This window comes from Sciurus carolinensis, chromosome 10, assembly GCF_902686445.1.
Source record: "Sciurus carolinensis chromosome 10, mSciCar1.2, whole genome shotgun sequence".
NCBI lineage: Eukaryota > Metazoa > Chordata > Mammalia > Rodentia > Sciuridae > Sciurus > Sciurus carolinensis.
The window spans coordinates 61,700,631-61,727,736 of NC_062222.1; the positions used below are offsets into that span (position 1 = coordinate 61,700,631).

Sequence of the window (27,106 nt, forward strand, 5' to 3'; positions counted from 1 at the left end):
GATTGGATATAGAGTCCCTTAGAGATTGTTTGTTCCTACTACCTCATCTTATAGAGTTGAAAATCGAAGCCTGAGGAGGAAGGTATTTACTAAGGTCCCACACAAACGTTTTCTTTATTAACAAAAAATGAGGACGCTTCTTCCTCTGCCCTTGGCATCCGGCCCTTTGTCAGTACAGCCCATACTTTCCAAGCTTCCTGAAGTCCATACTTCCTTCCTTTTTGCCTTAGGTGTTCAGGAGCTCAGACAAAAGTTATGTTACTTGGGATATTTTCCTGAATTTAGACTTCTGATCTAATAATTATTTGCTCTTTCTATTTTTTAAAAAATCTTTTTATTTCTGCCTTTGTAGTTTTTGGTTCTTTTCTTTCTTTCCTTCTTTTTTAGGTTGTGTGGGTAATGTGAAGACAGAATGAAATATAAGTAAGGCTCTGAGTATGGTACCAGCTCCCAATAGTTGTAGGCAATGTTTTATGACATTTTGGTCTGTGATTTTTATTTTAAGTCACCTCTATTTCCTTTACCTTCCCCTTCTTTTTTGGAAGGTGGATAAATATGTATGATGACAAAGACTTAGTAAAAGATAAACACAATTTTTACTAGCTGCTACGTTTATGAAGATGGGGATAAATCTTGAGCAATGAAATCCACTGTGTACGTGTAGCAATTTAATGTATATTTTTATTTGTTAACTCACTGAAATCTAGACCTTCTGTCCAAATGATCAAAAAAGTAAAAATGGGAAGAATAGAGAGAAAAATTCCTTAAATGAATAGCTGAAACGGATAATATAATTATCCTTCACTTTAATAATTATAAGATGAGCTGGTAAATCACAGCTTAAGACTCTGTTGACTCCTCCCAAAAGAATTTCCTTCACCCCCCCCCCACTCCTACCTACACATTATCTGTTGGCAAATCAGCATCATTTCCTCCTGCTGCGTTCTTTTTGGGGAGGGTGGCAGGATACTTGGGAGCTACGTTCCTAGAGTCCCTGCAAGCCTTTCTCAGAGTTGGATTCCACTAGGAGGTGGCTTCACATCAAGATCTGTGTGACTGAAGGGAAGTAGAAGCCATCTTTTAATTTTTCTAGCAATAACAGGCAGGCATGTGGACTTCTGTTGATGTGAGGTTTCACAGTAACCTCTAACTCATTTTTCTAAGAATTACTTTACTGCTTGAAAATATTTAGAGCAGTTTCTTCTTTCTCAATCTTTTTTTTTTCTCATGGAGCTTTTACAGACTCAGAGAAGAAAATAGGTGGCAGGATACCACTTAGTAAATTTACTTGTGTCTTTGACATGGTGAAATATTTGAAATTAGAGATTCACCAATTAAAACATGGTATGGATGAATAGCTCCTGAATAAAGGGGTTGAGACAAGAATGAAGGAACTTTAGATTATGTAGAGGGAAATGAGAGGGAGGCGGGTATGAAAAATGGTGGAATGAGACAGACATCATTACCCTACGTACATGTGTGATTACACGAATGGTATGAATCTACATTGTGTACAACCACAGAAACAAAATGATGTACCCCATTTGTGTACAATGAATCAAAATGCAGTCTGTAAAAAATAAAAAAAAATTTTTTTAAAAAGAACCCATATTCTTCTTTGAAGGAAAAAAAATGGCGATTTTTTTTTCTTCTAGGAAAAATGTAAAGATATCACAGGTTTTCATTAGATCACTTATAAGAAGGATAAGTTTTCTTTTTACATAAGAAACTATTTGCAAGATACACTAGTTCATTTTGTGTTGCTATAAGAAAATATCAAAAGTAAGGTCATTTATAAAGAAAAGAGTTTTATTTAGCTTATTATGTTGGAGGCTGAAAGTCCGAGATCAGGCAGCCCTACCATTTGGTGAGGGCCCCCTTGGCTGTGATACAACATGACAGATGGCATCATGGTGGAAATGTATTTGAGGAGGGCTCTCCATGGTGAGATGGGAGGCCAGAGTGATTCAAGAGCCAGACTTGCACTTTTTAAACAGCACATTCTGGTAAGAACTAACTGGGGTCTCAAAAGAACTACATCATTCCCTTTCAAGTGTACACCACCCCCCAGTGACCTAATTACCTTCCACTAAGGCTTGCCTCTTAAAATTTTACCTCTTAAGTATTTGCCACCTCTCAACATTACCACACTGGGAACCAGACTTACAGCACATGTACCTTTGTGGGTAACATCTAACCCATCCAAACTAAAGCACAAGAGAGATGTTTTGAAAAAATTACTATAGATTCGGTTTAACTGAAAAAATATTTGAAAGCTACAATGAGAACCATAAATATTTCCTTTCCCTAACCTAAATTCAACCATTAGTGAAGTATTCTGTTATACCATATTTACTGATTTAAATATGGAGGAAAAAAAGGGTTTTACTTCATTTCTTTTCAACAGAATCTGATGTATGTGAACAAAATTCTCTTTGCGAAATAATGTAATAGATGTTTACCTCTTTTGGCTCATGAAGCTTAATCAATATATTGAGCACTATGGCAAATCTAGAATTTGTCTTGGTTCCTACTTAGAAGGTAAGGAAAATGGCATATTAGTTGCTCCTTTTGGGTTTAGGTTAGCTCAAATTTCAGTGAAATTGCTACTGCAAAGATATTTAATTCAGACTGAAACACAATAACTAAATTTTCTGTGGTTGAGTCAGAGCCATACAGTGTGGAAGGGCAGTACACTGAAGTCTGCTATTGTGAGTTGGAGGATTAATAACACTCCCGTGAGCCCACCCCTCAAAATACCCCCAGTCTACAAGACAAAACTGTCTTGATTGGAATTTAAAGTAATTCTTCTGTGGAACAATGGCAAGTAATAGCCAGTTGCGTGCTTTCTGTCTGCTCTATTTCTAATTGTGGTGGATCCTTATTGCCTGTTGATTGTTGTATCGGACACTTAGACTCACTCTCTATCTCAGGTCAACTTTGTGCCAGTGAAAGTTCTTCATTTATGAGATGTTGCTTTGTGCTCGTTAACATGATCTGCCCACCATTTCATCTTATTTTTTGCATAATGTTTTTTTCAAGATAAACTGAAAAAGTTCAGAAAACAGTATCACAGAGGATACTACAGATGAATTGTTAAAAAAGAACGAATACAAAATAAACGTATTTGGATATATGGGGAAAACTAATTGGTAACTTGAGGTACTTTATGAATATTTGTGAACGAATTGGCACTAGGCGTAACATAGTTTTCCTTCCTCGTCATCCAGACTGAAGCATACTGAAAACAGGGCACACAGAACTAAAAGTGGTCAAACAGAATCTTGATTTACCTTAATCCAACTAACAAAAAATTGAAAAATGAAATTAATTAAACAACCTTTAGAAAATTCAACTATATTAGTCAGCTTTTCATGACCTAGCAAAATATCTGAGGAAAACTGCTTAAGAAGAAAAGAGATTTATTTAAGCTCACAATTTTGGAAGTTCAAAATCCAGGATCCAGTGGCCCTGTTCGTTTGACCTCTGAGGAAGGCCTGATGGCAGATGACTCACATTGTGGCTCCTTCTCAATAAGGAAGCCAGAGAGAGAAAGAGGTGTCAGGCTAGCTCCTATAAAAACTCTCTTGTGAGAACTGCCTTCATCTCTTCTAAGAGCAGGGACCCCAATGGACTCCCACCAGGCCCCATCTCTTAAAGTTTCCACCATTTTCTGTTACCCTGGGGGTAACTCCCAAACTTCCAGCACATGAACCCTGGAGGATACACAAACCATATCCAAACCATGAGACTTCATTAATTACTGTGAGAGTGGGTTTCTGTAAAGCAAGTTTGCCTTTCTTGTTCTCTCCCTGACTATGAGATCTCTTACTAATGTACCCATTTCCCTTTCCACTTTTCCACCATGCATGGAACAGCATGCAGGCCACCAGAAGCTGTGCAGATGCTGGCATCATGTTCTTGGACCTCCAGGACAGTAAGCTAAGTAAACCTCTTTTCTTTGCAAATTATCCAATCTCAACTATTTAGTTATAGTAGCAGAACACTTACTAGGTTCCTAGAAAACATACTATTGAGATATTTAAAGGGTATATAGAAGAGGTTTGAAGGAAAAGGTCACAGATAATAGAAAAGCTGAGGAACTGAAAGACCCATGTGTTCAATTTACCTTATATATTGGAAAGAATTAGAGTGAAGGAAGCTAAAGCCAAACAGTAAAGACTTGGATGAATGAGGAAGAAACTCAGAAGACAGACTACATGAATGGCACAAGCCTGAAAGTTGCTGAGTTTTGTTTGTTTTGATTAGTTTAAGGTCTAAATTGGACTTTAAAAGAAAGTAGAGGAGTAAAGGTCTAAAAGTCGAATCAGGGACACAAGGGACACCAGTCCTAATTCTGAGGTCTGAGGGGTGTGAAAGATTAAATTTCTACAATCATAGTTGTGGTGGCATGAGAATGTGTCTTGCAAACGTCCAGCTACAAGGCGATTGATTAACAAAGGGGCTGAGGTGCCAAGCCCTGGCACTAAGGCTTGCTTCCCACAGGCTTCCCCCCAGCTCCGGCCAAGCGTGGTAGAAATGCTACAGCAAGACAACTCTAGGGAGACATAGGCCTACTCTGGTGGTCAATTTGAACTCAAGAATTCCTTGATGGCCTTGCTGATCCCTCTCATGTCTGGATGATCATTTAGTACGCTTTCATTCAACCTTCCCTTTCTTTTTCCTTTATTCCATATCAAACTTTCAGCACAGTCTAATGGCTCCCCAGCCTGTTCTGCCCACCCCTCCCCCCATTTTCTCTCACATAGGCATCGTCCCTAAGAAAATCATTGTCTTTTAGTCTGTGTATCAGAACAAAACAAGCTGACACAAAAATAGACTTGGGGAAGTGCTTTAGTTCATGCAAGAAAGTGCAGAAAGTGCAGAGACCTGAAGGCTAATGGCAGTTAACAATTCTCAGAGGAGGAAGGGTTGAGGAAGACACATTTTCTGAAAATGGCACCTTTTGAATAATTTTTTAGAAGGTAGTTGTTTATGTATTTACAATTAAGGAGATTATAAATTATACTAAACAGCTGGGCCTGGTGGTGCATTCCTGTAATCCCAGTGGCTCGGGAGGCTGAGGCAGGAGGATCATGAGTTCAAAGCCAGCCTCAGTAAAAAGCAAGGCATAAGCAACTCAGTGAGACCCTGTCTCTAAATAAAATATAAAATAGAGCTGGGGATGTGACTCAGTGGTTGAGTGCTCCTGAGTTCAATCCCCAGTACCAAAATTAATTAATTAATTAATTAAGTAATAACAACCTTGTGAAACTTTCTGCATAGAAACTATGAAAAGCGTGTGACTTGTTTTGATTTTCTTTCTCACTGATGCATGAGGAAGGTCCTCTCATTTTTCAGTGGGCACCACTCCTAAAGTTCATTAGATTAGCAGAGTTAACTCTTACCCTCTCTTCTGTTGTTGGGGAATGTGTTATTAAATACCAGATCCATTAACAAGTGGATTTAGGACTGGGCTAGGATGGAGCAAACAAGGGACCTAGAACCCAGAACTCAAGGAGGCAAGTCTCATGGGTGCCTGCTCTGCACTCGCAGGTTCTGCAGAGTGCATGCCTCCTTAAACATGGTGTCGTAGATGCCCAGTTGGCTTGATCTAGTTCCAGCCCCTTGGAAGCTACCCAAGAACTCAGAGAGGTATAGAATTTCTTTGTAAGTGTTTTTAGCCCAAAGAATTAAGTCAATTCAAAGCCTTTACTCTTCTGTTAAAATGATAATAGACCGACACTCCTGAGTCTTTCACTGATGACTAGAGCTTCTTACTTTTCTTTCTCTTTATCCACCAATAATTTTATATAAATAATTTTCAGTGAATATGTATCAAACAGCTCAATGATACAATTATTAGGTAGAGTAGAGAAATTGGAAATAGTTTTTTTTTTTTTTTTCTTTCATTCTCTCTGGTACTGGAGACGGAATCTAGGGACACTGAGCTACATTCCCAGCCCTTTTATTTTTTATTTTGAGGTAGGGTCTTGCTTAGCTGCCCAGGTGGCCTCAAATTTGTCATCCTCCTGTCACAGCCTCCCCAGATGCTGGGACTACTAGTGTGTGCCACTATGTCCAACTGATATAATTTTTTATATTGGTGTCTCAGGCCATTTGCTTTCCTGAGTTGTAAACTTCAGTGGTTTTAATTCTTAGGGCAAGAGGTATGAGGATGGCTATTCAAATTATTAGGATTTCTCTGCTGGATAATCTAAGTATAAGCAGTGTATATTAACTTGAATTCTTTGGAAAATCCCAATTTCAATGTTTTATAGAAATGTCAGTGAGATGGCATGCTGAGGAGTAAGGAGAATATTAACAAAGGTAATAATAGTGAAATGAATGAGGAAAATCCAAAAAAGGTATCAGTAATTTTTAATAGAATTCAAAACTTCTAATTGACCTTCTGAATGTTAGGGACTGTTATCTTCTGGCTGTAGAATCAGCAACAACAATTGTACTAAGTCACAGTAAGAATAGCTCCACTACACTGGATCATCCAGTGCTTTCTTGGATCCAGCTTCAGTATCATGGGACTGCCTTGGATGTCTTAACTGAGTGGCTATAACAAATTCTAGAGGTAGGGTGACTTACACATTTATTCCTCATACTTCTGGAGGCTGAGAAGTCCAGAATCAAGGTGAAGGCAGACTTGGTATCTGGTGAAGGCCATCTTCCTGACTTGGAAACAATTACCTTCTTGCTGTGGCTTTACTTGGTAGGCAGAGAGATCATTTTATAGAGGCACGATGCCATTCAAGAGGGCTCTGCTCTCATGACCTAATTACCTCGAAAGACACTACCTCCAAATACTGTCACAGTATTTGGGGATCAGAGTTTTGACATATGAATTTTGGCAGGACCCAAACACTCAGTTCACAGCACTAGATGTATACATCTCACAGATATGTACAGGGAATTTTTAAAAATTGAGGAGGGGGTACTGACATAGGTTTGCTAAGTACTTTGTGTTAAGTAAGAACATTTAAAAAATCAACTATCATTTATTATCATTTAATTCTCTAAAGTATGAAAGGTAGAATTTCAGAGGAAAGCAGGGCCTTTGTGTGAAAAATGGGTTGGCAATGTGATAGCCACCTCCTGCTCTTTCACATACGCACGCCCTCCACACAGCCTTCGCTTTGTCCTTAATATTATTTTTGTCTTTTAAATATTGTTTGATTAAGTCTTTGCCACAGACTGGTCATAGACCACAGGTAAGCATTTGAGAACCACAGATTGTACAACCTTCCACCTTATAAAAAGCAAGAAGTTAAGATTTTCTAGAAAGATGTATGTCTATTTTAACACCTTAAAATCTTTATCGATGGGCATTTTTAAAAAAACATGTAATGCTATTCTGACTACAGAGATTAAAAAATACACGCCGGGTACTCTCTGCTTTAATACATATTAAATTATTTTTCTTTTGTAATCTACTTTAGGAGACTAAACTTTCATAAACTTTTATTGCCAGAAGCCAAATAACATGTTCCTATGTTCCTTGAACAATCTCATTGATAAAGTTTGTACATTTTATTTGAGAAGTCTGGTGGCAGACACTTGGTGATCTTCTGTCCTAAGAAAATCAGTAGCTCACCTAGTGGAACATTAGACACAAGAGGTTTCCGTGACCATTTTGTGGAGTTCAGATGTCAACAACATGACCCATGAGGTGAACTGCAAGAATAAAGCATAGAGAAACATCAACAACCATCATTCAGACAGAGTCATTTATAGTTCTTTGCTACAACACACCTGCTACTCCAGATGAAATTCTGCTGCTCCCAAAGTGCCCTCATTTGCATGGACTTTCGGTGACCTATCTGTAAGCACACAGCAAGCATACACCTGCCTGGAAGGTTGGGCCCTCTGTTTATGACATTGCTTACCGCAGGAAGTAGAATAAAGCAAGACAGCATAGATAAAAATGGCAGACATTAAAAATGAAATAGGAACAGCAAGTGATCAGACTAAGTAATTAGAGAGTGCAACTGTGGAAGAATAAAATAAAACCAAAAGTCAGACAAGTTGATTTATATCCAGGAAATTCCCTGAGAGCCCTGGAAATTTCTTTGATGGTATTGGGAAAAAAAACACAGCAAGGTAAAATTCTTACTTTTACAGCTTTTTAAAAAGAATGAACTGAATTTATGGGAAAAAACTTGAGGTCAAGAGAGCCTAAGCGTCCAAATGAACAGTTGGTTTATCACAGATTCAAGGCTCATCATCCACAGAAAGGTGCTCGATACAGTAGCCTAGGAAATTTTGGCATGTTCATGAGGGCACCCTCTACCCTGATGGTACCTTCAAACCTGGCTTACAAAGATTAAGGGAATAGTTTTAACTTGCTGATAACACATTTGTGTACTGAATTTTAAAAGGCAACTTAGAAATTTATTGTTTCCTTGACATATCTACTACTATACTATATAGACAAATGTAAATGGAAACTATATTATTAGAATGGGAAACCCAGATGGAGAGTCAGGAAATCTACTCAGATTTCTACTGAGTCTTGGCTAACATGTTACAATGGGAAAATGACTACTCTCTCTCTAGGTTTTTGTCCTCATTTGAAAAGTAAAAGTTTTAGATTTGATCTTTAAAGTCCCTCCAGCTCTACTCTAGTGTGATATAATGTATGTTCTTTCCCATGAGGAAACTTTTCTCATAAATGCTCATTTCATTGCAGCAAGAGTAGATTTTCAGACTAAAATCAATATACAACACTTCCCAGTGCCCAAGCATTCCAAGGAATAGAAATGATTTTGATTTTTGATTTTGGTTTAACAAAATAAAGATTACCTCATATAAATCTACTAAGATAGAATAGAATCTATGTAGCTAACTAGAATAAACAGATTATACCTGCTATTATTATGGTTAAAGTCATCCATAAAGAAAATCTTCTCATATGTCTTTTTTTTTAAATTTCCTTTCTTAAATATTTTTTCCTAATAATGAAATGCATCAAACCTGAGATCCATCACAGTGAAGAGACCAGTAATGAAGCTACTGTCAGGAACAGAATTGACATCTCATATATTGAAGTCTGTCATTCAGGTTTCCTTTCTTTTTTCTCCTCTAGAAAGGAAGCAATTCTCTTTCAATATCTCTGTTGGTACTTTTATGTTTGGAACCCCCACCATGAATTTTCTTCCTGTCTTTGCTCTCCTCTCTGCCTTACACCCCTGAAAAGGGAAAATTCTGATTTTTGAAGACAGCAACCTTAAGTACATTTGTCCTCTGGTTTCTGTAGCATTTGGCTAAAGGGAGTCATGGAGGAAATGAGCAGACAAGAGAACAAGGACAGGGTATTTCCTGCCTGTCTCTGTGCTTTGGTTCCATGGTAGCGCCCTGTCACATGACTGAACTCTTATCTGGTCTGGACACATAGCTTCTTCCACTTGCCCTGTAGCCTTAAGGTGTTCCTGATTTTGCTGGTCCTTGGTTCACTCATCTCCAGGTTCCTTTAATCTTGCCCACACTTCTGTAAACAGCAACTTCATTCCAGTCTCTTCAGGATTCCAGGGAAGGGCAACTGACGAGGGAGATCCTGATCAGCACACCATCTTTCAAGTTTATGAAGTCTTTTGTTAGGGAATGAGCAAAAGTACTACATGTAGCCCCCAAAAGATGCATTTCCATTTTAAAGTGTGACTTGATATTTAATGCTTTCTATGAACTTTTTAAAATAAAAATATCACGTAAAATGAAATAGATTTTATTTTAGTGGTAGTAAGCTTTGTACTTATTTATTTCACTGTTAAATGGATCAACATGCTCACAGCCAATTCTAGAGTTGACCAGGGGGAAAAAAAATCTCCATTGTCTTTTCCTCCTCTTACACCTTCCTTCTTAACCTATTGAAAAAACAATCAATCTCTTCTCCATCCCCCTCTCCCAAAAGGAAAAAGAAACCAATCTAAATCTTTTTGGATACATTAATTCTTATCAGTGCCACTTTATACCCGAGAGAGTAACAATTTCTATTTTGTGATTTTTTTTTTCAGACTCCTTAACATTTATGTGGCAGTTGATGGTATAAGATTGACTTTCCAGGGTTACTGCACAACACATCATAGGCATCCACAAAAGGCTAAAGATACTGGAATAAGCCAACTGATAACTGAGCTTTGATATAGCGAGCTGCCATCATCTCTCTTTTCACTTAACGAATTCTTTGAAAGGAAGTTAGAAATAAAAGGCAAGGAGCAAAATGCCCAGTTGTCCAACAGAGAATTCTTTGGACTAAAGATCACCTAACACATTTGTTTCTCCTTCCTTTTTTCTTGTTAACTGTGTCTGATCCTGCTGGACAGGTGCTGGTTCATGCTTTTTACCTGTGCTGCTCCTCCTTTTTCTCCCGCTGTTAACTCTTCCTGATTTCTAATATTTTGGGCAAGATTTTATCAAAGAACTGCATCCTTAGCTTGAGTTTTGGAGTCTCTGATTACAGAACAAAACGGAAAACACAACCAAAACTAAAAACAATCACAAGTCGATTTTATAGATTCTTTATTAAAGTCATAGCATTGTGACAGTTGGTGGGGGCTAATATACATAGCAGGAGAACAATTTTACTTTTGATGGGGACAGATTTTGGGCATGTGTATGTGCCCAAAACTATGGAACTTGCTACAGTGATAATAGCACATCTCAAAAAGCAATGAAAGCAATGCCTGTGGTATACTGAATTTTTTTTTCTTTCTTCCTCTATCTTGCCCCCATGTCTCTCTCTCTCTCTCTCTCTCTCTCTCTCTCTCTCTCTCTCTCTCTCTCTTTCTCTCTCTCTTTTCTATTTTAAGGGGTTAAACTGGGTGGTTTTCAGAGTTTTACAAGAGAACTATTAGTGAAAAACAATCTGATACATTCAACTTACTAAGGCCCTACTCTTTCCCTCTAATCTTTCAGCAGGGCCCAAGGGAGGCTAAAGTTTAGATCAGTCTATTCTCCACAAGAACTTTGATTCACTATTAAATTCCGTCTAATGAAGATGACTTTGCCATCCCACGGCCATCAGCAGTCTATGTGTGGGACAATGCAGAACCCACCTTGTATAGAGGGACATTGTTCTTTCTTCTTAGTTACCCCAGTTGAATAGACTCTCATGGAAATTCACATGCACAAGAGACCTGTGAAATCAGTAACAGTATGAATCTCTAGAGTGCCATGGGGAGGCAAGTTCAGGAAACAACTATTTTGCTTAAGTACACATTTGTTCATGTCTTACAGCATGTCATGTTTATGATAAGAGCAAACCAGAGAGAGAGAGAGAGAGAGAAAGGAGAGAAGGAGCAGAAGAGAAGAGGAGAGGAAGGGAGAGAGATTCTCTAAATGGCAGAAGTAAAGTTATAACATAACTACTTGCAGTGTTACCAACCAGATTGAATATACTTCTTGCCTTGCAGATAAAAATTAAAAATGAGATGTACATGTCTAAGATATCTGGAGCCTGCTTTAATGTATGATGAATTTCTGATACATTAATAATACATGGTAAAAATCACAATGAAATAAACTTTAGTTCTGAAGTTAAGCTCTTATAATTAATAAAATCTCATAATTAGAAAATTTTTAAAATTTACTTATTATTTACTTCATACAACATTGTAAAATAAGGATTAATTAGACAAATTTATCCTTATAAGCTACCATTTTTTTGTGGTCAATAATGATCCAGGAGCCCAATACTGTGGCACACGCCTATAATCCCAGCAGCTCTGGAGACTGAGACAGAAGGATTAAGAGTTCAAAGCCAGCCTCAGCAGCTAATCTAGTCTGTAAGCAACTCAGTGAGATTCTGTCTCTAAATAAAATATAAAAAGGGCTTGGGATGTGACTCAGTGGTTAAGCGCCCCTGGTTCAATGCCTGGTACCCTCCCCAACAAAAAATTCAGGATAATACCAGAGAAAAACATATGTTTTTAGGAGATAGTTCAGCACAGTGTTTATATACATGAATTTCTTCATTCTACCATATACCACCCATGTAGTGTGGACAAATTACTTAACTTTTCTGGATTTCAGTTTATTTGTATGTAAAATGAGAATTGGTTTTCTGTAATACTACTGCAAAATTGTAGTATTGATATGAAGATTTATGGAGATAGTGCATATAAAGCACTTAGTAGAGTAATTGAAGTGTAAATAATAAGTGGTTACTTCTATTCATATTTATTAGACACCATGAGTACTGTTGGTTAGTGAAATACTTGATGAATGTGGGAAAATAATTTAGCATGTTAGATAAAGAAATGATTTAAAAATATAACATAATTCATATTCATTATTTAACACAGAGCAAAATGTTAATTCTTTCTCTTTTTTTTAATAATACTGGGGATTGAACCCAGGGGCACTTAACCACTGAGCCATATCCCCAGCCCTTTTTGCATTTTATTTAGAGACAGGGTCTCACTGAGTTGCTGAGGGACTCGCTAAGTTGTTGAGGCTGACTTTTTTTTTTTATATATTTCTTTGTTCTAATTTGTTGTACAAGACAGTAGAATGCATTTATACATTTTGATCATATGTAAATGGAGCGTAATCCCTCATTTTTTCTGATTATAGTTTTGCAGGATCACATCGGTCATGCCGTCATACATGTACATGAGGTAAGAATGTCTGTTTTGCTCTACTATCATTCACTCCCTTCACTCCTCTCTACCTAGTATAAAGTAACTCTGTTCTTCCCTATCCCCCAACTTATTTTGAATTAGCATCCTCATATCAGAGAAAACATTCAGTCTTTGGTTTTTTGGGTTTGGCTTATTTCATTTAGCATCATATTCTCTAACTCTATCCATTTACCAACAAATGCTGAGGCTGACTTTGAACTCAAAATCCACCTGCCTCAACCTCCTGAGGCACTGGGAGCAAAATGTTAATTCTAATATCATTTTTCTCCTATTTAATTGGTTGGAAAAACAAGTGATTCTATTCTGGTTTGTGGTGAAGTATTTCCTATTAGACCAAACTTCCACTTAAACTATGTCAAAAAAGATTAAAAAGACTATCAGAAACATAATAAAGAAAACAAGACTAGAAAACTCTTGAAAAGAAGGGAACAAACAGCTCTTATGAGTTTATGGTTTTACATTTTTTTTGCCTGTGGACAAGCACACTAGATGCAAATAGCAACTAAAGCTTGGATGAATATCTGCAGTCTTTTTTTTCCTCACATTTTTATTGGTGCATTTTAATTGTACATACTGGTGATATTTATTGTTATATATTCATACATGCACACAATATAACAATATAATTTGGCCAGTAGCATTTCTCAGTATTTCCTCTTTCCTTTTCTTCTTCCTTCAACACAGTCCCTTTCCTCTATTCTACTGAACTACCTTTGATTTTCATGAGATCCTCCCTGCCTTTTCTTTTCCTTTTTCCTCTCTAGCTTCCACATTTGAGAGAAAACATAACCCTTGACCTTCTGAGTTTGGCTTATTTTGATTAACATAGTTTTCTCAGGTTTCATCCATTTTCCTGCAAATGACATAATTTCATTTTTCTTTATGACTGAAAAAATCCCCATTGTGTATGTATACCACATCTTCTTTATCCATTCATCTGTTGATGGACATCGAGGCTGGTACCATAGTTTGGCTGTTGTGAATTGTGTTTTCATAAACATTGTTAAGCATGTATCACTGTAGTATGATGACTTTAATTCTTTAGCATGAGTACTGAAGAGTGGTATAGCTGGGTCATATGGTGATGCCTACTCTTTTGAGGAATCTCCATACTGGTTTCCATAGTGGTTTTGCCAATTTACAATCCCACCAGTACCATTAAAGTGTTCCCTTTTCTCCACATCCTCTCCAGCATTTATAATTGTACATATTCTTGATGACTGCCATTCTGACTGGTGTGGGATAACATTTCAGTGTAGTTTTGATATTACTAAGGGTGTTAATAACTAATTACTAAGGATGTTAAACATTTTAAAATGTATTTGTTGGTCATTTGTGTTTCTTCTTTTGAGAAATGTCTATTTGTTCATTTATTGGTTGGGTCATTTTTTTTTTTTTTGAGTTCTATATATATTCTAGATACTAATCCTCTGTCAGAAGAATAGCTAGCAAAGATTTTCTTCCATTTTGTGGGTTCTGTCTTCACATTTCTAAGTGTTTCCTTTTCAGTGGAGATTTTCTTTCTTTCTTCTTCTTATTTTTATTTTTTACAAAAAGGAAAAAGAACTTTTATAGTTTTGCTAGCAAAGGAGAAATACAGGGGAATCCTGTCCCAGAGGCCAGAGGCTTCAATTCTGCCCATCAGGCAGGACAGGGGGCTTTTAAAGAGGTGATTCAAAGGTTACATTCCACATGTTCTCTGTCATAAGTTGTAATTCACTTGTTAATTTGGGAGATAGTTATTTCTGAGATCTTCTTGGTACCATCCCTAAGTCTGAATTATTTGTTCCTGTGGTGGGTGTGTGCTCCAGGACAGAAAACTCTTCCTAGATTGGGGAAGAGAGGTAATCCTGTTTTCCCCAAGATTAGGGAGAGGGAAAGATTAGGGCAGGAAGAGAAAGAAACATGTCTGTTTCAAATGTTTCAAAAATAAGTTGTAGTGGCAGAGAAGCAAGGGCTATATTCAAAGTAGAAAGTGAACCACTATTATATTTCCCCACTGGTGAGGACGTAAGTCTTAAATTAACTCAGGTTGTTCCATTAAAAGTATGATTCCACAAATGATGGACTCTACATGGTGTACAACCAGAGAAATGAAAAGTTGTACTCCATTTGTGTACAATGAATCAAAATGCATTCTGTTGTCATGTGTAACTAAATAGAACAAACAATAATAATAATATAAAAAAGAAGACCAAAAAAAAGTAGTACATCTGCAAAACACTAACAGACAACAGTCATAAAGTTTTACAAGAAAAATACAAAAAATACAAAATGAACACTAAAGTATCTTTGATATCTATTTAGCTTCTACAAAGACCCATATATTTGTCAACTCAGTCACTTGTAAGTTTTACTTTCTTTTAAAACTCTTTTACAAACCTAAATACCTTTTATAATTTGCCCTAAACTTTACTTACATTTTGTGTTATATCCCCTATTTAGTTAGAGATCATAGTAATCTTTAAAACAACAACAACAACAAAATCTATCTTTTAAGCACAATTTTAAGCTTTCTAATCTAATTTGGAACCATTTGAACATGGAGAAAGATGAGAAACGGAGCCTTAACTCAGCTCTTGACAAATCTTAAAATGGTTTATTTCTGAAGCTGATCTTTGCCTTTTTTTAGAAAGTATTATTCTACAAAGTTCTTATGTATCGTTTATTGAGTCTATCTGAATATCAGTTAACATGATTCAACATTATATCTGAAACATGAATCAAACAGAAAGGTTAAGAGAGTTCTTAACTTTTTTTGTGAAAAAAGTGGCAAAATGTTTTCATGTTCCACATTGCCAACCTTTGAACAAATCAGTGTTTACCTTCCAAAAATACATTTAAATTTCCATCTGATGTAAAGAGTAACACAAAATTTTATATATAACTTATTGACAACAAGTGACCTTTATCCAGTTACAAAACATTAAATGAAGGAATAAATACCCAACAAAGATTGTTATTTCTATATAAATCTGTAGGAGACCATTGCTACAGACAATTTTAGTTTGGAAAACTCCAACTTGATAAAGTGCTCTACCAAGCTTTCATTTTAAAAGGTTTAAATTCTGGAGGAACATGAACACATCTAATATACAAATAAACCAGTAATGGTTAGCATCACAATTACACAGATGTCCTTATATTAACTAAGTTTAACTTTTAAAGTAAAATTTAGATTAGATAGGGTATGGTAACAATAATCACAATTCTGCATGGGTCAGCAGTACTAGCTAAAAATCAAAGGATAACCTTAAATCTCTCATACATTTAGGGAACAGTGTTAATGATCAGAAATAGATTTAGTCAAATCAAATAGACATAAGCCACTTCTTCAAATGGCAGTGTGAACTTTCTATATCAGATATAATGTATAAAAAAGAGCACATATTTGTTACCTTGCAGGTAAGACTATATAAACTTTCATTTTACAAGTTTTTACATAACACTTAGATAAAGCTCATACAAACAGTACTCAGATGTATACATATGTCTAGTCACATTCATTTAGAGTGTCAGCTATAGTGTTCTAACTGAACACAACGTTGTTTTAACCAATTTGATCACATACACAAACTTTTTGAGATTTACCTTCCACAAATCTGCATTACTAGACATTCTACAACTTGTTCACATCCTTAGTTTTGTCCTCTCTTTCATCTTGGACTTTAGCACGAGAATATGACTTTACCATACAAAATACTTTTCCATTCAGAAAATTTCTTTTGCCTTCTAATTTTTCATACTAAAATACATTTCCCATATATAACTTTCATATGTATGTTTTCTAGTATCAGATCCTTTCTTAAATTCATATTCTGAAACAGTCCTTATGAACGCTGTTGTGCATTTAATTTACACAACGAATTTTATCCCAGGAGAGGGTTGGACAATCCGGCATATACAAAAACTGTTACTTAATCGTTTATCTCTATTCAAGGATTTGGAGGACAAGATATTTTTGAGTCCGACTAGTCTCCCTTATTGTTATCACCACATCATCAACTTTAAGTGAATTCTCCACTGTCAGTTGTACCCAAAGTCTCCTTTTGGGTCTTTTTGTTATACTAGGCATATTGGCATTCAATGGAGGAAGATCTTTCTATCCTTTTCTTTAGGCTTCCTTGAAGATCCCTTTGCAGAGGCTGTCAACAAAACATGGGATGCCCTTAGTTTCTGTTTTTTTCTTTTTGGGGTACAGTTGTTTACCCTGTCATTCTCCTCATACTTTTAGTTTGATTGGATACTGTTATAGCAAGAATTACTCTGCCCCAGTGATGGATATCCCCTGGTCAAATGGGGTATCCTGTCAAATCTTAAAAGGGGAGAACATTCCTGTCCCCAGGTCATAAACTAACAGTGCTGGAACCTATTGTCATGTTCTTTGTGGTCAGCAATCTCCACAACCCCCGTATGGTTATAAGGGACTGGAAAACAGGCAGAGACCAGTTTCCCTTTGCCCATTTTTCTACAGCCCAGGTGACTTTCCTGTTTTTTTTTTTTTTTTTTTTTTTTTCTTTTTTCCCCCCCTCCACCAAGGGCTGGTGTCCCTGACCCACAGTGAGATGATCTGCAGCTGCCTGGGGTCAGGCTGAAAAACAGAGCTGGCACTTCCAGCACAGGGTTGAAAGGATTGAAATCTTTTAAAAACCCTCTTATGGTGTTCTGCTATCCTTGCACACCAGAGGCATGACTTTTTGCACCCTTAACTTAGTTTCTGACTGTTCAGACTCATCATGCAACTGCATAAATATCTGTTACATACAGAATTTCTTCCATTTGTTACCTCTGACAGACAAATCCAACTGCAAAATTGTGTAATAATCCAGAAAACCATTCAAAAGCCAGGTTGTATTACAGTAAAACATTTTTCTCTTAGGCTTATACTTATAGGTGGCCCATTCAGATCTTTTTTCCTAAGAGACTACCAGTAAGATTGACATAGCATGGCCTGGGTCTCAAAGGGTCAGTAACAGATATAAATAAAACAGAGACAGACAACTAGAGAGGATCCCCGAAACCACAGCCAGTAGGTAGGAACCTTTAAAACAGACAGACCAGCACATACAGAATTTCTTCCACTTACTTCAAAATCTCTGACAAACAAACTCTAGCTGAAAGATTGTATAATAATTTAGAAAGGCCAGATTGTTACAGTGAAATATAATTTTTTTCTTAGACAAGCTTATCCTATATGTGGCCCTTTCAGTCAAGATCTTTCCCGAGACTACATATAGGATCAATGCAGCATTACCCATGTCTTAAAAGGGTTAGTAACAGATACAAACAAAAACACAGATAATCAGGGGGAATTCCTAAACACATTACCAACTAACAGATGAGAACAGACCAGAAGGGAGTGAATATCACTGGGTTCTTGAGTCCCACCTAACCATGACTGCTATACCAGAGGAGCAACAGATGTCTCCACAAAGAGGAACCAGATATGTGGAATCAAGAGTCTTGTCATGGACTGGGGAGATAGCTCAGTCAGTAGAGTGCTTGCCTTGCAGGCACAAGGCCCTGGGTTTGATCCCCAGCACTGTGGGGAAAAAGAAAAAAAAAAAAAAAAAGTCTTGGCATGCACACCAGGGAACTTACCAGATGATTAAGGGAGTCACAAATTTACTATGTTCAGTTCCCTTTTTCTTAGAGTGGACCAAGATGGAGCAATCTGTACCATTCAGGGAGGGAAGTCAGGAGTTTCCCAAAGCAAAAGGGACTTCATCAGTTTCTGGAACTGTTCCTCACTCCCTTTACTCATAGGAATACCTTGGTTCAAACACATCCATCTCCTAGTTCTCTAGTAGCTGACTCTCAACAAGTTCTCCCGCTACCTTGCAACCTCAGCATGGAAGGAGGGTTCCTTGGAAAGCCAGGTTTGTCCAAGAAAGCTGGAGCAGGGGCTACTCTCAGATGCCATCTGGGTCACCAATTTGTTACTGAAAGTTCGGTCCTTGTCCCCAGTGCCAATCCACTGATGAACTAGTGTTTGATCCATTTTGAGTTGATTTTTGTGCGGGGTGAGAGATAAGGGTTTGCTCTCACTCTTCTACATATGAATAACCAGTTTTCCCAGCACCATTTGTTAAAAAGTCTTTTCATTTCTCCACCTCTGTTAAGGATCATGTGACTATAGATGTGTGGTTTTTGACTCTGTCTTCTATTCTCTATTACTGGTTTATGTGTTTGTTTTTATGCCAGTTCCACTCAGATTTTGTTACTATAGCTCTGTAGTATAATTTGAAGTCAAACTTTGTGATGCCTTCAACATTGCTTTTTTTGACTTAGAATTGCTTTGGCTATTCTGGGTCTTTCAGTCTTTGAAATGAATTTTATGACTGCTTTTGTATTTTGATGGTGATTGCATTGAATCTGTATGTTTCTTTTGATAATATGGCCATTTAAAAAATATTAATTCTGTCTATCCATGAACGTGGGAGGTCTTTTCATATTCTTTTGTCTTCTTCAATTTTTCCTTCAGTGTAGTATAGCTTTCATTGTAGAGGTCTTTCACCTTCTTGGTTAGATTTATTCCTCAGTATTTTGGGGGTGGGGTGGGGGTGGGAGAGGTTATTGTGAATGGATTTGTTTTCCTGATTTCTTTCTCAATAGATTAATTTTGGAATATAGGAAAACTATTGATTTTTGTATGTTGATTTTGTAACCTGCTATTTTGATGAATTTGTTTATTAGCTCTAGCAGTCTTTAGGTGGAGTTTTCGGGTCTTCTAAGTATGCAAGCATACCTTCAGAAAATCTGCTGTCTTAATGACTTAAAGGACAGAGTTTGCGGTTACCATGGAAACTGAGAAGTAAAGGGATGTACTGCATTAATAGGTTCCATAAAAAATTTGTATCTACATCATGTTGGCTTAGGATCAGACTTCCTTAACAAGACTCCCAAAGCACAAGAAACCAAAGCAAGAATCAATAAATGGGAGGGATCCAAACTAAAAAGCTTTTTCTCAGCAAAGGATACAATCAAGAATGTGAAGAGAGAGCCTACAGAGTGGGAGAAAATCTTTTCCACACACACTTCAGACAAAGCTCTTATCTCCAAAATTTACAAAACTTTACACCAAAAATACAAAGAACCCAATCAATAAATGGGACAAGGAACTGGACAGACACTTTACAGAAGAAGATATATAGGCAATTAATAAATATATGAAAAAGTGTTCAACATCTCTAGTAATTAGAGAAATACAAATTAAAACAACTCTAAGATTTCATCTTACTCCAATTAGAATGGTTATTATCAAGAACACAAACAATAAATAGATGTTGGCATGGATGTGGGGAAAAAGGCACACTTTTACATTGCTGGTGGGGTTGCAAATTGGTGTAGCCACTCTGGAAAGCAGTGTGGAGAATTCTCAGAAAACATGGAATGAACCCACCTTTTGACCCAGTTATCCCATTCCTCAGTTTATACCCAAAGGACTTAAAATCAGCATACTACAGTAACACAGCCATGTCAAAGTTTATAGCAGCTCAGTTCACAATAGCTAGATTGTGGAACCAACCTAGATGCCCTTCAACAGATGAATGGATAAAGAAACTCTGGTATATATACACAATGGAATACTATTCAGCCATAAAGAAGAATAATATTATGGCATTTGCAAACAAATGGATGGAATTGGAGAATATCATGCTAAGTGAAATAAGCCAATTCCAAGGAACAAAAGGTTGAATGTTTTCTCTGATATGCAAATGCTAATTCACAGTAAGTGTTGGGGGCAAGAATAGAGGTACTTTGAATTAGGCAGTAGGGAGCAAAGGGAGGGGAGGGGCAATAGGGTAGGAAGGATGGTAGAATGAAATGAACATTATTATGCTATGTGCATATGTGACTACTGGTGTGTTTCTACATCATGTACAACCAGAAGAATGAGAAGTTATGCTCCATTTGTATGACATGTCAAAGTGCATTCTACTGTCATGTAATTGGAACAAATTATAAAAACATTAAATTGACTGCCACCAAAATCACAGAGTAAGACTAAAATGCCAGTTTCTATTTCTATCAAATAAAAAAAAATTTAAAAAAGAACAGACAGAAAACTTCAAGCCAACAAATATATCAACTTAGATGAAATGTATAAATTCTTTGAAAAATACAATGTACTAAAACTCTCATTAAATAAATGAAAATCTGAAGAGACTTATTTTGTTATAAATTTGTTAATTGATTAGAAAAATAAAAATTTCTTTTCTTTTTATTTTGTACCTAACTTTCAAAAAATTTTGTACCTGAGTTTTAAAACAGGGTGTCATAATATATTTTGTGTGTGCCACGGACTCCTTTGGTAATCAGGTAAAGCCTATGAATCCCTTCTCAAAATAATGAACAATAATGTATTTATACATAAGGTAAATATGCTAGATAATAAGGAAAAATTATAACATTAAGTTTTAATTGTTAAAATATCTGTAATAGTACTTAATGTGCTTCCTTATTCACAAATGAAGAAGTAAGAGCTATTTGTGCCCCAATAGCTATCATTATCACAAAGTAGTAGTGATAAGCATAAATGCTGTTGTGAGATGTTTACAACAATACCAAAATATCTGGGATTGGGATTGTAATTAGCATTTTATATTCTATTTTGATAAATTTGTTTTCATTGTTAATTATTACCTAAATACCATGTTCACTAAGAATGTTCCATGTATGTGAATTAATAAATAATATTCATTCACAGGATGCTTAACAAAAATTATTTTTACGTTAGCTTTTAGGTATATATAGATATCTAAAAGCTTGCTTAAGATTACAAACTTTTGTGAGAGTTACAGAACTGTGTATCTGAAGCTTATACTATATTTCATCTAACGAATTCAGGATTTTTGTTAGCAGGAAAAAAATTTGGTTTCTGAAATTAGAAAATTGGGTTAATGTGATGGTTTAAGTTGCTGTTGTGTGCATTTTTTGCAATTAAATATTTGGATGCAGGATGATGAAGGATGTGATAAAGTTGTCCAAAGAGAGAGGCAAAAGAAAAAAGGATGCTTTTGGTGAAAATGGCAGAAGAGAAAGAAACAAAATTTAGGTCAATCAGAGGTTTTTTTCTCCCCTAACATCTTATCCTTCATGGAAGAAGAAATAGGATGGAATTTTGGAATATATCAAAGCATATTGGTTCCTTTGTTATAACCAATTTTTATTGTGTATTTAATATAAGGATATTCTTTATGCAGAGGTTGGGGACTCTGTGTCCCCTTGGCACCCCTGTTGTGAAGGTTGGTTTTTCTCTTTTTCAGATTGTTGGTGAATTCAGGTCTGCCCTGGGCCTGAGCAGGGCAAAAATAGGAAAAAAAGGAATGAACATTGATGGGCTGAATTTGAAAACTAGGAGACCAATTGATAAGATGCAAAATGCAGCTGAACAAAGATCCAGTTAAAAATACAAAAGTTTTTGGACTAATTTGCTATTAGCTTAGAGAGAAAGGAATAGATGAGATGGAATCAGATTAGATGGAATCAGATTATTAATCCTGCCAGGTATTAATAATCTCTGGCTTGGCAGTTCCACGTACAGAACATAGATACATGGCCCTTTTTATTAATTTGGGTTCATGGATACATTTATACACATGTAATTTTCTTAGGTTGAGATCCATGTGCGAATAAAATATTATAATAACCTTCTTCTATTAATGAGAGTCTGGAGATGCCACTGAATGCTGATGATAGGAGGAAAAAATAAACAACATAGATTTATAATTTAGGGAGAATAAAGTGTTTTAACAAGGGCAAAGTAAACACAAATGAATAAGAACTCTTTCAGAAGTTACCTTTTTAAAAACAGTTTTATTAATCACAGTGAAGAAATCTGAAAGTGATATTTTTCTCCATCACATTGTCATGTTCTATTGGTTAGAAACAAGCCTGTTCCTTCATTCAAGGGGAAGTGATTTTATGGGTTGTCAACATGGGGCCACCTTAGGATCTTTAGGCTACAATTAGGTCTCTGGCCCCCACTGATGCATATTTATTCCACATTTAAAACACATTTAACTGTTTCCAAGTCTCCTCCAAATCTCATTCCATTATAAGATCAGCTCAAAGTCTAAAGTGTCAACATCTAAATCAGATTCAGGTGCAGACAAGGGTCCTGAGTGTAATGGAGTAAGTCCACTTGCTGGGGCATTATTTTTCTCCATCCGTGAGCTTGTGAAATCATCTGCCTCCAAAACACCAACTGTACAATGGTGAGGTGGATGTAGGATATTGATTAAGGACATTCTAGTTCAAAAGGGGATATAGGGTGGACATGGAAGGCTAAAAGGAGTGATGAGTCCAAAGCAGTTCTGAAATCCAACTGACCAAAATTCCAGTCAGAATTCTTTCATTAGATTTCAAGGCCTAAAGTTTATTCTCTATGGCTCTTGGTTCCATCCTCTAGTTCCTAGGTTCTGTCTTTAAGTAATCTTTTTTTTTTTTTTTCCATGAAATGTAGCACATGTATGCAGCTGAGTAGTTTTGTCATCCTACTTTGTGGCAGTAGAATTTGGGGGTCCAAAAGCTTCCTTTTAGAGCCTTCTAGTCCAAGGTAGAAGTGATTCTGCTGAAATAATTTTCTCAAGAACTTTGTGGGTCTTTTTGTGGATCTCCAAGGGGTTCTCTCCTTTAAACAAAAGTCACACCTTCAGGTCTTTTGGAGATAATCTTTTCTCTATGCTGATATGGCTGGGAAACACTGCCCTTAAACTTCCTAGAGGCCCTATGGTCAGATTGAGAGGACCTGCAGGGGGCACCCTTGATATCTTGAAGTAGCCTTTGATATGTGACTGAATACTCTTGATGTTTGGATCTGAGGTTTTAGCCAGAGGTTGTCCAGTGACAAACAATCTTTTTTTCTAGAGTCCACTTTCCTGCAGCAAATCTCTTAACTTTAGAATCTTTTGCTATGTGGAGAGACTGAGAATTTCCCAAATGATCCTGTCCTTTTTGTAAAAACTTTTTGTTTTACATCTCACCTCCCCCACTCCCTCCTGCCACAATCTCTCTCTTTCCTTTCACATATTACGACAGACAGTAAAATAAAACCAGGCAGCACCGTCAACACTTTTTTTTGGAGATTTCCCCGCAATATAACCAAATACATATTGTACAGGTTCTGCTTTTCACATACCTGCTAAACATTCAACTGTTATGTGACAGGGATCCCCCCTTTCTCTGGTTTACAATAATGTATTCTGTACTTCCTCTAAGTCCTGGGTGGCAGCGTCTTTGAAGTCCATAATTCTGCCAATGGTCTGTTCAAGGTGATTGAGTCTTTGGCTACATAGTCTTCACAATTGCTCCAACTTTCACCAGCTGCTCAGTTCCAAAGCTGCTCTTCCATTTGAGGGACTTGATGCAATAGCTTCACACTCCCAGTTATCAGTGTTCTATACCACACAACAAGTTGTCATCAATTTACAGACTTAAACAACATATCTGTTATCTTATAGTTTTCATAGGTTGAAAGTGTTGTTGGATTCTCTGCTCCAGGGTCTCACCAGGCTAGAATTCATGTGCTAACCAGTGCTGCAGTCTCATCAGAGGACTAAGAAAAGAGCCACTTCCAAGATCCCTCAGGTTTTTGGCAGAATTTTTGACCTTTTGCTAGTAGAACTAATATCCCTATTTCCCCCCTTACTCAGGCCTGTTCTTGGTCCCTTAATTTTGCCCACAGTTCTTAAATCTCTGGCCCTCACTGTGGGCTCATTCATGACATGGAAGGACAGTGTCTCTACTTTCTCTCTTTTACAGTGTTTTCTTTTCCATTATTTGGGTGACAGTAATATGAACATGTCCGAAATATCATAAAATGGAATGGACTGAAAGGACAAAATGAACATGCAACCATCAATAATCAAAAAATGAGTATGTAACATGAGTACAGAGTTTCTTTTATTTATTTATTTATTTATTTATTTATTTATTTATTTATTTTTTACAGACTGCATTTTGATTCATTGTACACAAATGGGGTACATCATTTCGTTTCCATGGTTGTACATGATGTAGATTCACACCATTTGTGTAATCATACATGTACATAGGGTAATGATGTCTGTCTCATTCCACCATTTTTCATACCCCCCACCTTCTTTATTCAACAACAAGTATTCAAAGAAAATATTAAAACTCAATGAGGGGTGGGGCCCCAAGACAAGCCTCCCAGCTGGTGGGGACCATGTGGACCTGTGGAACCCAGTGTCCCACCCAGGCCTCTGCAGCTGGGGCCGTGCAGAAGTGGGAGCAGCAGAAGCTGCCCATGTTGCTGGCACATTGCAGACTCCATTGGCCATTTCTGTGCCTGTGCTTTGGCTCCCCCAGGCCCCTGATGGTTTGAGTCTTGGCTTTGTCCTCGATGGACACAGGGGCCCCCTGAAGCACGTGGCTACTGAATTCCAAGAGTGTTCCATCCTTCAACAATCCAGGAACAGAGGGCCCAAACAGCCCTTTAGGAGCCCTACTTCCGCGGCCTGCTGGCCATGGTGAGTTGCCAGGTGAGCTTCACACTCCACAAGGGTGTGCATATGGCCATCCACTTTGGAGCCACTGACCTGGCCAACTTCTACGTGTTGTCTTTGCAGATTCCCATGGGTGTTCAGGCTGAGGCACTGTTTCAGTGTAGTGACATTATTTCATATACCTTTAAGCTGTGAAGATATTATTGTGGTCACACTTCTGCTGTGGACTTAGCCACAATATCCCAGGCTTCCAAATGTTCCTGAGCCAGGCACTCTGGGCCTCACAGAGTTCTGAGCTCCCCGGGAATCTAGAGGAGCCAAGCTCCTCTGGATTCTTGAGGTCTCCAGGGTCTAGATGTAAAAATCTGCAATCCTAGGGACTCTAAATTCTGTTGAAGGGAATGCTCTATTCACTGAGCTCTAGTGTCTACAGAAATAGGGGCCTGATGCCAGTTCCTGAAGACTGGGGTGGGACGTTGGGGGACTGGAGGAGGATGAACTGAAGAGTAGGTATTTGTTTATTTAAGAGGTTGCAAAGTTGGATTACTCTGAAAATACTCCCCAGTGCTCCCCTCCTGCCAAAGAACCAATTATCCCCAGGGGGCGGGTAGTGGGGGAACCCACTCAGTGAATTAAATGGTTTATCAAGGGAATTTTTTTTAAAGAAATTGAGAGGCGCTTTGGATATTTTGAATATAGTGATAATACTGCGGGAATTGCTATCATATGTTAATCATGAAAAACAAGGTCTGTCTACAAATGGCCTATCTTTAGTCCTCACCTAACATCAAAAAACTCAAGTATATTTTTGTTGCTTTTTAGTCTTCCTTGAATTTACAACTTATCCAATTAATCCAATTTTAGGAATTGAGATGATTCTCAATTGAATAGCAATCCCCTTTGAAAATTAGTGTATTAATGGTTTTTCTTTAATTCTCATGTGCTGCTTTTTCTGGTCAGAACCTTGTCATTTTTTACCTGGACTGTTGAAATTGGACTACATTTCAAAAGTTCTCAAAATCTCATTGACCTCTGTGATAGTTCAACTTCTCCATGGCCATCATAGTCGTCTTAAAAAAAAAAGATAAAAATGAGACAACTTTTTATTCTCTGCTATACTCTCTGCTGTGAAAACTCCTCCATGGGTCCATCTAACATCCATTAGGTAAATTTGAAATGACATAAAACACACCCCATCTTGGTTTCATTATCTTGTTTTTAGTCACTGTCTGACAAACATTTGTTACATTGACTTATTATTCCTTGATTATATAAGTATTCTCATGCTTATTTTGGTTTGTTTTTGCTTGGCAAGACCCACCAACTGCTATTTCCTCCTCTACCAGGTGTGAACTTACTTGTACTTTAAGGTCCAAATTACATTGTCACTACTTTTGTGATGAATTTCTTAATCATTTTCCTTATCAAAGCAAAAGGAATTATCTACTTATTTATTAGTGCTAAGGATTGAACCCAGGGGTGCTTTAACCACTGAGCTATAGCCTCAGCCCTTTCTATTTTTTATTTTGAGACAGGGTCTTGCTGAGTTGCCCAGGCTGGCCTTGAATTTGTGATCCTCTTGCCTCAGTCTCCCGAGTTGCTGGGATACAAGTGTGTGCCACCATGCCTGGCTTCTTTTATTCCAGCATCACTTGTAGACATGTACCACTGCATTTTTCACAGCCTGTTGAGTTAGTTACTATGTGGCAAGCACTATATTTATTCTGATATTCTCTGACAACAAACCCAAAAATTTGAAAGTGTGTTGAAGGATCTAAAAGGTTAGTTAAACATAGCAAGCCTCTAGACCTAGGCAAGACGTTGCTGGAATGGGATTTAACAGAATCTGTTTCCCACTTTCACAAAGTGATCAAAGTTAGAGTCACCCATACTAGACAAACTGACATCATGTGCCTCCTAATATAATGCATTGAGAAGAACGCAATATCACTACTGTGGTATTCTTACCACAATGAAGAACAT

The 27,106-nt window shown here is 37.1% G+C and overlaps 1 pseudogene; it reads left to right on the top strand.

Annotated features, from left to right (window-relative positions):
- The first annotated feature begins 1,895 nt into the window (after positions 1-1,895).
- On the top strand, positions 1,896-25,318 carry LOC124994209 (gem-associated protein 7-like; annotated as a pseudogene).
- Positions 25,319-27,106: the final 1,788 nt, after the last annotated feature.